Here is a 13896-nt window from a genome sequence, read left to right as displayed (position 1 = left end):
TCCACCGAAGAGATTAGAGAAGCGTTGGATAGGGGTGGTAAGGCCGCTTTGATTATGTTAGATCTGTCAGTGGCCTTTAACACGGTCCATCATGATTTACTGATAGACCGGTTGTCAACATGCAGGGTCCAGGGTATGGCCTGGAAGTTGATAAAATCCTTCCTCACGGATAGGTCTCAAATTGTGGCACTGGATGAATTTTGTTCCAGACCTTTTGCCCTGCCCTGCGGAGTCCCACAGGGGTCCTCCCTTAGCCCAACACTTTTTTAATGTTCATGTTTCCTCTTTGGAATAAACAAGGTTCCAATCTCACTGGTCCCTGGTTGGAGGTGTTGCCATTGACCATGGCATTGTAAAACCCCAATTATATTCATTTTTAGGTCTCGCCTACGCAGCGCGCATGCGCTGCTTGGGCAAAAAGACCTTTTTAAAGCCGAAAACGTGCACGCGTTCCATTGCCTTCAATGGCAACGTGTGCACGTGTGGCGATTGCCTTGCGGGATCGAGCTTAACACCATATCTTTGTAATTAACTTACAAACACATGGTGCCCCTGGCTTGCTCCCGCAAGGGAAACGCTTTTTGTGCTGTCGCACTCCCCCCACCCAGCCCACTTTTAGCGCAAGGCGTGCATGCGCTTGTTTTTTTTTTTTTAATGAGGTTTTTACTTGGGTAAGTTGAAACTTGCCTTCTAAATTTTTGCATTTGCTCTGACAGGGCTTCATTTGCATGAAACCCTACCTATCTTATCTGTTTGTAATATAACTCTCATGTTGTGTGCTGTTTTCCTCTGGATTTCATTGTGCAAATCTAAAATACTACATTCTCCGACAGCATCCCGCGACGTCTTGTGTCGGCTACGAAGGGGGTGTTGTAAGTCAACCGCAAGCTCCCTGGGAGAAGCTGCAGCTTAGACTTGTTAAATGGGAACCCAAGCTCATGTTACAAGTATCAGTAAGCCGTGTACTCTGTCAAAGCATTTCTCAGACACTGCAGGCCTTTACTCGCGGTTAACATTGCACAACATTAATATGTTGGTGTTTGACGCAGTGGAAGTTGCCTGTTTCCAGTGACACCACATAGGTCATAACAGAAGTCACAAGCTCACATTCATCTTATCTATCTTATCTAGTTATTAAAGTATGTACTGGACTTCTTGCCAGTCAGCATTATGCCTTTGGACAGTAGGTCTATACATTGATTATCCTACATTGATTTACATTACAACGTTACTCTTTTTGAAACATCTGTTCACAATCGTACATATCGTGTAATCGAGTAACAATCCCCTTTGTAACCAGTGCATGCCCTAATTTTTTGTAATCAGTTTTTCTTGATATGTATTATGTCCTCTGGCTAGGTAAAGAGCCCTGCCACTGGTCTGGTCTCCGTTTACATTAAACTGCTAATAAGTAATTTGACGAGTTAGTGTTTGAGGCTAATGCAAGTCTGTTATTTCCTTCGTAGCTTCTGGAGATTTGGTCATTGCAGCGAGAGCGCTTCGTTACCCGAATGGCACTCTAAAAGTAAAATGTCACATTGCATAAGATCATGTTTAAGAAAAAGTTGGAGCTCAGAAATAACCTCATGTTTGTGAAGTCTTTGGCAGTAGCGCAAAATAAATTGAATAGGCCTCTTAGCTTTGCAAATGATTGGCAATATACATTTCAAATGATTATAGTTTTAGGAACCGTCTCATTTGTATTCTCCTTAAAGATCTGTACTCGAGTAATAAACTTTGCTTCTAGTGAGTTATCCAAGCATATCGTATGCGTTTACTGGTCATCAGCTTGGTAGATTTCCTGTGTGCACTGTGATCTCCCAAAAAATGCAAACTTGCCAGAGTTCTGTCCAATTAATGTTAATTGTTGTGTAATTGCATTAATATAGTGCTTACTACACCATGTGAGGCATCAAAATGCTTTTTCGGCAAGTAGCATGCTATTCCAGAACCCATAAACGGTTAGTGGTGAATTAGTATAGGGAACTGTGAAATTATTTTGAGTGGAGGACATGTTAGTCTGTTATTTGGATAGAAACAGAACAGTGAAGGGATAGAAGAGGGAAGGATCTAGAGTTTTTTTTCCTTTTAATATTTTTGTAGTTCATAGCAGTAGGAGGGGGTTTGGGATGAGTAAAGGGGAGGTGGAGGGTGTTAGGTTCACAAAACTCAGACATGCATACAACACAACCCTACTCACCTCTTGAAAAAAACTCCCAGACAACTACTATTGGCAAGTTACAGTATTAGGAGTAAGACTGCATCCCTCATGGATGCTTGCAGTTTCTGGACTATTGGATACTTAACACCAACAAGAATGTTTATCTTTTCCTCAAGATTTAGGAGGTTCTCTCCAAAATTCCGGTAACTAATTGAACAAGCATTTGCAATGCAATAGGTCTTGCATGTACGCGAGTTTGAGCTATTGGCATTGAAAATGACAATGCCTTTTATTTATGTTTTGGCTTTGAAAACATAAATAAAATGCTTTGTCATTTACAATGCCAATAGCTTAAACTTGCGTAAATGCGGGACCTATTGCATTGCAAATGCTTGTTGACCCTTGCAACTCCCACACTAAAAAGAAACTACTTCGAGGGAAAGTGCATGGAGGGGGCACAAGTTATAGTTAGCTCACTAAATTATAACTGGTGAAATCCAGAGGTTTTTTAAAGTTCGTTTTATATATTATTAGATGCCTAACTATAACTTCAAGTCACCCTTTTTTATCGTGAATTTCTAGTTTTTTTAAGATAAAATCTTATTACTTTACCTATCTTTGAAAATATTACAGAGGAAATTCCATTTGAGCTGTTGCAAATGTGTTTTACTGCATCCAGGTGAGGTTTTGCTTTTGGGCCTCATTACTAGTTCTCTGGATACAGCGATGTTAATTCCACAACCAACAGGGCACAAGTCCTAAACAAGCATTGGCATAGTCAATAGGTCTCGCCTTTGGGAGCTTATAAGTCTTTAGCCATGCAGCACATTATCACCCACCGGGCAGATTTCTGTAATGGAACTAGTACTTATGTAAAGTGCTTTGATACCTTCATTAGCGCTACATAATGCAAATAATAAAAAGGAATGAAAAGAGAAAGCAGATTTCTGAGGTGGGGGAGCGAAAAGATGCACTCTGTAGCGTTACCTGCTGTAGATGTTTGTTTTTTCTCCACAACAGTTAGGGTAAAATGCTGATTGCTAACGTTCTTCTGTTTTGTTTAACCAGAAGCATGATCAGCCGGTCAACAAAAGGTTAAGCATCACAATGTAGCTATTTACTGAAACACCACGAGGATCGTTCCCTTCCTCCCCAAGACATGAGTGGTCTTTAAGGAGCTTTAACTACTGTAGCAGCTGCTTGTTGCCTTCCAGGGTAGGCTTGTTGCCCAAGGCCCGCTCCTTAGACGGTGCTGACGATTCTGCTGAAAAGTAAGATGTCACCTTGATTGATTTTGTTTCTGATCCTTTGTGTTTTAGAGAAAATGAAAGCGCACTCTTCTGGTGGTGGGGTGGAGGGGACGCGCCTTTTAATGAAAGCGGCCAGGTCTGGAAATGAAACCTGACCCAAAACAGATGGCAGCCTGCGCGCCGCCGCTGCTGGCTCCTATTATATAATGCCAGTACCAAATCTGTACCAAATCAGAAAGTGAGCACAGTGTAGAAAATCAGGAGCCGTATTGTAAGGAGGCGAAAGTGAGTTATGCGAAGTTATGTGTAAGCGAAGGCGGGGCTGGAGTATGCTGTATCTTGGTGCCGAGTAACAGATGTTTATTGCCAACCAAATTAATGTTAATTAGTCCGTCGACCTCTAGTAGGATGAAAGGCTGAGCAGACGCGCTGGGGTTCGAACTTGCGGTTGTGAGGTCAAACATAAGATTGATAGGGTGCTTGCCTTAAAGTTAAGATTGCATTATATGCCAGTACCAAATCAGAAAGCGAGCACAGTAGAGAAAATCAGAAGCTGAATTGAAAGGAGGCGAAAGTGAGTTATCCCAGTGTGCAAGTGAAGGCGGGGCTGGAGTATGCTGTATCTTGGTGCAGAGTAGCAGATGTTTATTACCAACCAAATGAATGTTGATTAGTCCGTCGGCCTCTAGTAGGATGAAAGGCTGAGCAGACGCGCTGGGGTTCGAACCTGCAGTTGTGAGGCCAAACATAAGATCAATAGGGTGCTTGACTTCAAGTTAAGATTTTATTATATAAGGCCAGTACCAAATCAGAAAGCGAGCACAGTAGAGAAAATCAGGAGCCGTGTGTGTAAGCAGAGGCCTTGCGACCTCTGCCTCGGCCACCACTGTCAAAACACGATTCTGCTGCCTTCCTCCTTCTACAAGTCAACAGCAATGGGCCTAGCATGACAGCGAATGCACAAGTTTCTCATTGCAAACAGAGCATTGGCAGGGCTGTGCGTGTGCATGTGGCATGTGAAGGGAGGGTTGGTTAAAAAGAATGGCGCGAGAGAGATGCGGGGGCCAGTGAGCATGGCAGCGCGGTGAACGCGCTAATTAAAAACAGATGGTGACATGACCCCGAACAGATGGCGCCCCTGCTCGTAACCGCAAGCCGTAGGCCATGGGCGCATACATTTCCTAGGAAAGGTGGGACATGCACCCACCTTTGCCCAAATGCGTGCTGTCTTTTGAGAAAGACGCACGCAAAGCCCAATATAAAACATGTAAAAAAAAAACACACGCACGAGCGTATGAAAAGTCCAGAGTGATTCCAAGAGGTCATTTTCCTAAGGTAGCGCATGCGCTAGGCTCGACCTAAAAAAGAAGTGGGTGGACTAACCAGGTTAGGCAGTATACAAGTGAAATCATGACGCATGCCATCACAGCACGTGATGGCACAGGAAGTGACCTCACTGGAAGTGACATCACAAGAAGTGGCATCAGATATTAAGACATCACACATATGTTTATCAGGTATATCGTGAATACATTTAAGCGTATTATGAGGTTTAAGAAATGAGATTTGGCGTCGGGCTTGTGCCAAAAAAACGACGCAATCCAGGCGCAAAATCTCGGCCTCATCTAATACATTTCTTTTTTTAAACCCTGAGCAGACAACATACAGGCGCGGCTGAACGTGTCCTGGTGTCTAAAAATTACACCAGGACAAGTTCAGCATATTTCTGTGGGTCCCAACGTCTTGGCAGGGGGTACGGTGTCCACCCTGTGAAAATAGTGTGCGGACTCCGTGTACCTGCGTGTACCTGGGGGCCCTGTACTGCTATACAGGGGTTCCAGGATGAACCATGAGAATCACTGTGCAACAACCGATTGTATGAAACCAGCAGAAAAAAAAAATAGGGAAGTTTACTGACTAACGAACTGCCAGTAGGGCTGGTAGAAAACATATGTAACCCACCAATTTGAATTTACATCTGGCAGGTTGGTAGTTTTCAGAAAATCTTGAGGCATTCACACACAGGTCATGATGCCATACATGAACAATGATTTGGATTCCTAACTATAATTTTCAATGCAATCAAAATATGTTAACACATTTTTGCTTAGGCTACTGCGGAAATATTGTTTATTGTCTGCAGCACAGCGAGTCCGGCTTATTCTGACCGCCTTTCAGTAAAAATGCACGTGCTCAGTGGCCTAAACTTTCAAGATACTAGTGGAAGAGTCCATTGGTGACGGCTTGTTTCGCCTGCCAGGATTTCACAAGATCAGACCTGTTCCCCGGAAGAGGGAAAGATCGGCCTGATGGATAATTCGTCGCAGGGCGTGACTCACAACAGAGCGCCAGAGAACGGGTTGTCCAACACGTCTCATGAATCCTGTTCATTTGTCAAATTGCACGTTGCTCGGGAAAGGAATGTCTGGGTCATTTCCTGGAAGTGCATGCATTTAAACCTAATCCTGAAAAGATAGGAGGAAATTGGCTGCGTTTACTTAGAGAGAGGCCGAATCATGCTGTAAATAGCGCTATCCCATTTACAAAATACAGTATGACCAGCACAGCACTTAAAATACGAAAACAAATGCTCAGACGCGTGGGCACCAGCATGTTCTGATATCACTACTGCTTTATCAGCATTTCACCGTTACGACTCCGCCTTCTGCTTTGGTAATTTCTGTGAAGTTATGCGGTTGCCCCGCATTACTTGATATCCGCAGAAACAATACAAATGCACATTTTTACAGCGAAATTTCGATAACTTCTGCAACGTTGTACTTGCGAATTCCAGAAATTCGGAGGAATTTTGAAGTTCCCGAATTGAGTGTTTCTTTTTCATACATGGAAGATGGTGGACGCATTGCAAATAAAACGCAAAATATTTACAAATTTAGCATTTGTAACTAAGCATTTAGGTTTCAGTATTGGTAAAAGGCCATGCGAGAAATTCAAAAGAGTTGTTTTTAAAAAGGCCGGAAATCTCGCACCTAAGGATTGAGGAGGCAAACCTGGCATCACACTTGTGAGCAGATTACAGCGCTCATACTGGTGGCCCGATAACTTCTGATACGTGCCATACTGCCAGCTGGGGCTTGCCCCCTGCTGAAAAAATGGAAAAAATAAAATGATAATAAAACCAATTTATTATTATTTTATTTTCTTTCCCACTAGAGCCAGCCAAGTCTCCGCAGGGCCATTATGACAGCAGGGGAGGAGCACTGCAGCATTGTAAGTGCGCATGACTGTTTGGCTGGCCGTCTTAGGCCGGCCAAACCCACATGTGCACTTAGGTTACTCCAACCCAGCTGTGTTGCACAGGCAGGTTGGAAAAATAGCACAGACTCCCAGCCACTGTCTGAGCGAAAAACCGAGCCGCTCAGACCAATCCTGGCGCTGCTCTCATGCTGTTGAGAGTAGTGCTGGGATTGGGTGGGGAGCCTGTGCTCGCGTCCCAGGGACTGCTGGGACACCATCAGGAGAGAGAGAGAGAGAGGAGGAGCACCAAGACAGACGACAGCGGGCAGCAGAACAGGTAAGATTTTTTTATTCTTATTATTTCCCTTATCCCCCATCAGCCCTCCCTCGCTTGAGATTTGCAGCTACCGACACTGCATACCGCCTGTTATCATATAGATCAAAATTATAATTTTTCTGGTTTGTATCATGCCTGGTACATACTGGATGTGATAAACACCGCATCCACTGGATCAATTTATGTAGGTCAAGCTCGTGGACATTTAACAGGCAAAAATGCCTGCCACATGCAGACTATGGTGCAGTAAACTCCACAATCTGCATGTAATTCCCCATTTTAGGACAAAAGCTCCACACACATCTGTGTAGTTTTTATTGTTTGGTATAATTATTGCACATAAAGCTGGGCCACACGTAATGAGTGCCATAGAGTCTGAAATTATAAAATTCACCATCCAAAGCCCATGAGCTCAGTGGACTACACATTAGTAGAAAGACTTAGTTGTCACAGATTGGAACCGGGATGAGACCGAATCAACCTTTCTTTCTTGCAGGGTTGAAGAATATCATTAATGTGGCTAATAATAAGATGCGTGATCATTATTGCAGTTATTTGTGATTTCTGGTCTAATTTGCTGGGTACCAAGGCTTATTGTCCTCAGTAGCTCCATCAAGAGAACTTGTCCATATGTAGAAGCTTGCTACGTGTTCAGTTATCACGTAATTATGTTGGGAACTTCAGTGTAGTAATTGCATTGTCAAGCTGGCAAACACCTTCTGCCCCAACAAAATGCACAAGACCTGTGTGCACATGCAGGAATTAAGCATTTTGTAGAAACTGCACAGATAGGTTTCTGCGCTGCATACATGTGTACAGTTTAGGACACGTGTGGTTCATGGAGTGCAGTTGTGCACCCCATTCCTTTGTGGCTTTATGGTAACTGCTGTGACCTTATTTCCCTTGGATTGTGGGAGCCAGTGCTGTGGAGCTCTCAAACAATGGAACTGAGCACCTTAAAGTCAAAGCCAACAGGTGCTGAAGGATCTCACTGGGTCAAAAAGCCTTGCAGTGGAAATCCAGCTTACTTCAGAGGCCAATGGGCAATTGGACCCAGCTAGGGAGGTGATGTTGGGATTTCAGCCATTTTACTGAGAAAGCAAAAGCGAAGAAAGACTACTGTACCAAATTGACAGGATGTTCTGTGGATGATGCGACTGTTCTGGTGCACCGTTGAACAGATAATAAGTGATGTAGTTAATAAGGTCACCAGATTGTTGGCCACAGGTTATCCATGAGGAAAAGAAAAATGCATGAAACATTTTCATCCATAGAGGCAGAAAGCAGGGTGAGGCATTTGGACTGTGGCAGCTGGCAACACATTTACCTGTGAAATATTGGCCTAACAGACTTGGCTAAAATAGTAGCTGAAACAATCCAGACTCATCTCTCAGAAGTTGAGGCACACATGTTCTCTTCTTCATGGGTGACGAGAAAGCATTTGTCAGAGTGGAGTGACCCTACAAGTTCCATTCCTTGGTTAAAGTAAGATGTGGAAGGTCCTTTACTCATTTGTCAAACAATGAGAACCACAGAACAGACCTGCTTTAATGCATTTTCCTAGGGAAAAGGAAAGTCTCAAGGCTCTCCACTTTCACCATGTCGAAAGATGAAGACACACAGAAGCTTATAGGATACCTAACAGTGGCACGCAGACCCTTCAGCCAAATATATTATCCGGTAGAGGTACTGCTCTGGATTATTTGGGACAAGATCCTTTCTTGTAAGAACTCCTCCATATAATGACTCCTAGAGACATGGAATTATTACCCTGGCCTAAAACACTGCACTAATGACCCAAATCATGGTTTCTGACCTAGATAGATAAATAATCTAAAAGTCTCATTAAATGTCTCATTAAATGACTTTGAACCCAGTTGTCTTGCCTGCCTATGATGGAGATGAGTGGTAGCCAGTACTCAACTACAGCCCAAGAACTGCCCTAAACTAATAAAGGTACATTATCTTTGTTCACCACAAGTTATCCAGTCTTTGAAGGACTTTCCAGAAAAACAAAAGCATACATTCTTCAGCAGTATTCCAGCTCCAAGACCACCCCATAAAATGTGCTTTGTCTAATTGTCTTTGTTGAGCCTGTCATCCCAAACGCAGCAAAATGAGCTTCACAGTCCTAATGCAGGGCCATAGAAGCCATGTTGTGAAGTATATCAATGCAAGGGCTGCTGGACCGACCTCCACCAGGAAAACAAAAGTGAAATTATTCTACTAGTTTCAAAACTTTGTCAAGCAAAACGACTCTCTGAACCCAAGCCTCCACTTACCTCGAGGGTGCTTCCTTTCAAAGGTTTATGTGTGGCATAACGTTACAAACATACATTTGAAGCTCCTGGGTTCCAATAATGGTCATTACGTACTGCACAAGTGTCCGGTGTTCAAGGATACAGATGACGATGGTAGCTCTACCCTCACTGGACAACTGTCCTGATGTTGTAGGACACAAACAGCAGACAGGAGAAGCGAGGGTTAAAAAGGGGAAGGGTCAGGGAAGAGCACAGCTCCACCCCTCCTCTGATCTCAGCAAGTAGCAGATAATGTCTCCGTCACTATCCGCAATTTTACAGGTTCATATAGACGGGCTCACTAGGATTGACTATAATGCAAAGGTTTACAGTACAAAAAAGCCCTGAATTCACGTTTATGACATTGGCCTCACAGAGAATGTCGTTTACTGTTGTCTGCAGGAACAGCGGCATTTATAAGCAAGTAGCGACAACAACCAGGACACCAATCTTTCCAACCCAGGGACACTGGCAACGGGGTGAAGAATATTGACAACAGTGTAGCTGAAAGACCCTCAAACCTGGAGGGCGCCCATAAGAGAACACATCCAAGATCTAGAACTGGAGAGAAAAGGGAAGAGAAACTGTGAAAGATCAAAAAAGTGTGGGATTAGGAGGCCGGGTGTGAACTGGAATAACAGTGAAATGCCGGACACAACCAGGACATGTTGGCAGGCACCATGGGGCATATTATCAAGAAACGGCGTTAAAATTATCGCTAAAGCGGCGATAATGGGCTTGATAATATGCCCTTTAGAATTCCAATAGAAGCCCATGTTCTGGTGTCAACATGGGCTTCTATTGGAATTCTCTGCGGCATATTATCAAGCCCATTATCCAGCAGCAGTCCGTGGAGGGAGTTCCGTGGGGCGGTAAGGCGGGGCGGGGGAGGGGCAGGGTGGGGGGTACTAAACACAGGAACATGGATAATTGGAGGTAAGTAAACAATTAAATAAATAAAACGAATTCCGTAGCGCGCCCTGCATCACAAAATGCCGTGCAGCGCGCGCTACGAAATTCGTTTTATTTATTTAATTGTTTACTTACCTCCAATTATCCATATTCCGGTGTTTAGTACCCCTCCCCCGCCCCGCCTTTCTGCCCCACGGAACTCCCTCCACGGACCGCTGCTGCCATTATCGCCGCTTCACCGGCAGTTTTCTGCCGCTAAAGCGGCGATAATTTTAACGCCACGCTTGATAATATGCCCCCATGTTCCTTTCTTACACTGTTCATACATTAATCCTGCCCATCCAATCCCGGTAGGAGCGGCAGGGACAAGGAAGCAATGCTACTCTTTCCTGCAGGGGTGGCCATGTTTGTAGCTGTACTTCCGACGCTGCAGTATCCAGCTCCCTGTTAGCCACAGTCCCCATATTCTGTTTCTAACATTGTGTATCTAACATCTAGTGTGCCCTATTTGGTGCCTAACAAGCAATGAATTCCTCAGAGTGGCACAGCTTTATTTCCCTGTGTTTAACCCTAAACACGCACCGTGTCATCTCTCCACCCCATTTATGTAAGTAACCTGGAAAGTCCACTATGACAACGGACAAATGGCTCAGATTAGTCAATAATTACGTTTGTGATAGATGGAAATCATTTGATCTTAAAGGATGTACGAGGAATAGTCTGTGGAGGAGGACAGCTGTGAGGGCATCTGATTCAAGTCATCAAGATCAACGTGTCCTCCCAAGAGACTTGCAGATTAGGTGTAGTCTCTTAGTTTAGTTGCAGCTGTCTATTTGAAGTTTCCTTTCCTGTTGTTGTAAAGAACAAAAGGGAGATGTGACACGGTTTTGTTGATAGTTAATTTATGCACACATGAGCCTGCCCGTGAAGCACTGTATCTATGAGGTCACTACCATCGGTATTTGTAGATGTGAGTGACGGTAGGAGGTTTGCTGTCGAGTGAGTAAGGTGATTGCAGTGCGAGATCTCTTCAAATAAACGTACACTTGTTTACCTCGCATGTGTCTACGTTGTTACGCTTTGCTACTGGTGGTGCGAACCCACAACCTAGCTGCATGCCACCATCGGTGATACTATCACTCCATGTGCGTTGCACCTCGCAGTCTTCCAAAAGTGATCAAACTCACGCTAAAGTCTGCACCTTTATTTGGCAATAGAGAGACAGCAAACTCTCTCTTAGGACTTAGGAGTCATAAGGAGGACAAACAATCCAGGTTTGTAGCTTTGAGACAAAACTATTATCTTTTATTTGTGAACGTTATAAACGTTCTAATGATGATTGTGAGAAATTGGGTTGTTGGATGAGGGACTGGTAATCCTTTTTCAAGTAACAGCCACAATCCTTGTCAGGGTGAGCCACAAAAAGCCACTAAGGGCCTGATTTAGATTCTGGCAGGCCTGGTCCTGCCGCTGCTTATTTGGCGGCCTAGGCAGATGCTGGCTGTCCGACAGACAAAAGACCACTGGGGTGCCGCCGACTCTACCAGATATGTTCACCCGCGTTGACGGCACAATAGGCAAAAGTTGCTGTAGGAGAGAGAACCACCAGTGTTTCCGTTTGGCCAATCACTATGTGCCTTGCCCCCAACGTGACAGTGACGGTAAAACCACCACACCTGAGTTTTTGGATTTGAAGGATACAAGGCAGAAATTCACCTTTTCTCACTTTCACACTTTCTTTTCCGCCATGGACCCGATCTCCCAAGTCCTGTCGCTGCTGCTTTATGATGAACAAAATCAACACCATTGTGGATGGATTCGACAGTAAGGTCCACTTTTACCTATTACCTTTTGACTTGTCTGTGAACATTTGCACTGGACTCATGCATTTTTAAATCTCTCTTATAAGCAATAGCAAACCAGTGTGCAATGTCATGTTGACGTTTAAGAAATCTAAAGAATGGATAATCACAATGCATGTATAATTTTGGTGCAAGGTGCCTTAAGCAAAATGGACATGTGCACAAAAAAAGATCTGAAATCAAAATTAAAAAAGTCACTATACAGGTGTGTTTAAACAAATTTCGAAAAGTGTCACATTAAAAAAATATGCCCAACACATCATTCGGATAAGTGCAATGTAACATGATATAGAAATTTCCCTAAACAAGATGTAACCTTTACCTTATAAATTACCAGTAAAATCAATCTCATTCCCAAATTTGAAGTATTAAACATACACATCCATGTAACATTTCTCCTTGTCTTGTGTAAGAGCTGTACTGTATCCCATTTCAATAATCACATTTTTGTATACGGTGTAATGCATTTGTGCTCCTACTGATCAGTAATGAAGGTGAAATAAACATGTCTGTAATAACACATCCCACATTTTTTTTTAACATCAGTTAGTTGGTGCAAGTGGCCATTAATATGACGAGTGCCTGCACCTAAATTCAAATGACCATCACATACTATGTTAACCAGTGTATGAACTTAAAGTAGACATTAAAAAAATCTGTTGTATTACCTGCCATCATGGTTAAGAAAAATAAGTACTTCACATTTTAGTCAGAAACATTGCTAGGAATGAAACAATAGCAAAGGAAAATTGATGCCAGGACTAATTTGGTGAAATCAAAATTATGGATTTGTTCCCAACAATGAGATAAGTCTCTCAATATACTTTAAAAGCCAAATGGCAGTCCATAAAGTTCCAACAAAGTCATGTGCACTGTTGTGGGGTGGCTCAAAGCTTGCCTCTTAATTCACTGCAAAGGTGAACCTCCTCAGGAAGGGCATCTGGTGGGCAGAGCAGGCACCTCAGTGATCTTACTTGGGAAGGGAGGGGTTGGGTTTGGGAGGGTTGCTCTTGGGTTTGGGAGGGGGGGTTTGTGTTAGGGAGGGGTACTTTTGGTTTTAGTAGGGGTGGTTTCTGTATTGGGAGGGGTGGGTTGGGATGTGGAAGGAGTAGCTTTGCATTTGGGAGGGGTGGTTTGGGCTTTGAAAGAGGTAAAGGCAAGGGCAAACAGCAAACTCACAGGGAAAATGGGTAGGATGTTCGTCAGAGAGTTGGGTTTGGGAGGGAGTTGCAGTGGCTGATATGTATGTGTCTGTTGAGGTTGCAGGTTCCTATGGGTCTGGTGTATGTCGTGCACATTTGGGTGTGTCTTGCTTTCTAGGTGTCTGTTGTTAGGGTGAATGTGGACATTTGTGTTTTGTGGGTGTGGATTCTAGTGTGAGTGTACTTGTGTGCGAGTGTGTGTGTGTGTATAGGTGTGCTGTTGAAGTGCTGTATGTGATTATGATGCATATGGATGTGGTGGTGCATGTGGGTGTGGTGGTGGCTGTGGTGTCTGTGGGTGTGCTGATGGTGGTGCATGTGGGTGTTGTGGTGGGTGTAGTGTCTGTGGTTGTGCTGGTGGATGTGGTGTCTGTGGGTGTGCTGGTGGTGGGGTGGTAGATGTGTGTGTGAGATGGTGGGCGCAGTGTATGTGGGTGTGGTGGTGGGTGTGGAGTCTGTGAGTGTGATGTGGCTGGGGTGGTGCATGTGTGTTTGGTTGATGAGATGTCTGTGGGTGTGCTGGTGGTGGTGCATGAGGGTGTGGTGGTCTGTGTGGTGTCTGTATGTTTGGGTGTGTGCCTGTGTTTTTTGCAGTGTTTGTATTTCTCTGTGGGAGTTGCTTGTGTCTGTTTGGGTGGGTGCGTGCAAAGGTGTAAGTGTGCTTGGGACAGGTC

Source organism: Triturus cristatus, chromosome 4_1 (genome assembly GCF_964204655.1).
Source record: "Triturus cristatus chromosome 4_1, aTriCri1.1, whole genome shotgun sequence".
In the NCBI taxonomy this organism is placed as follows: domain Eukaryota; kingdom Metazoa; phylum Chordata; class Amphibia; order Caudata; family Salamandridae; genus Triturus; species Triturus cristatus.
Note: the sequence above shows the minus strand (reverse complement) of the source record.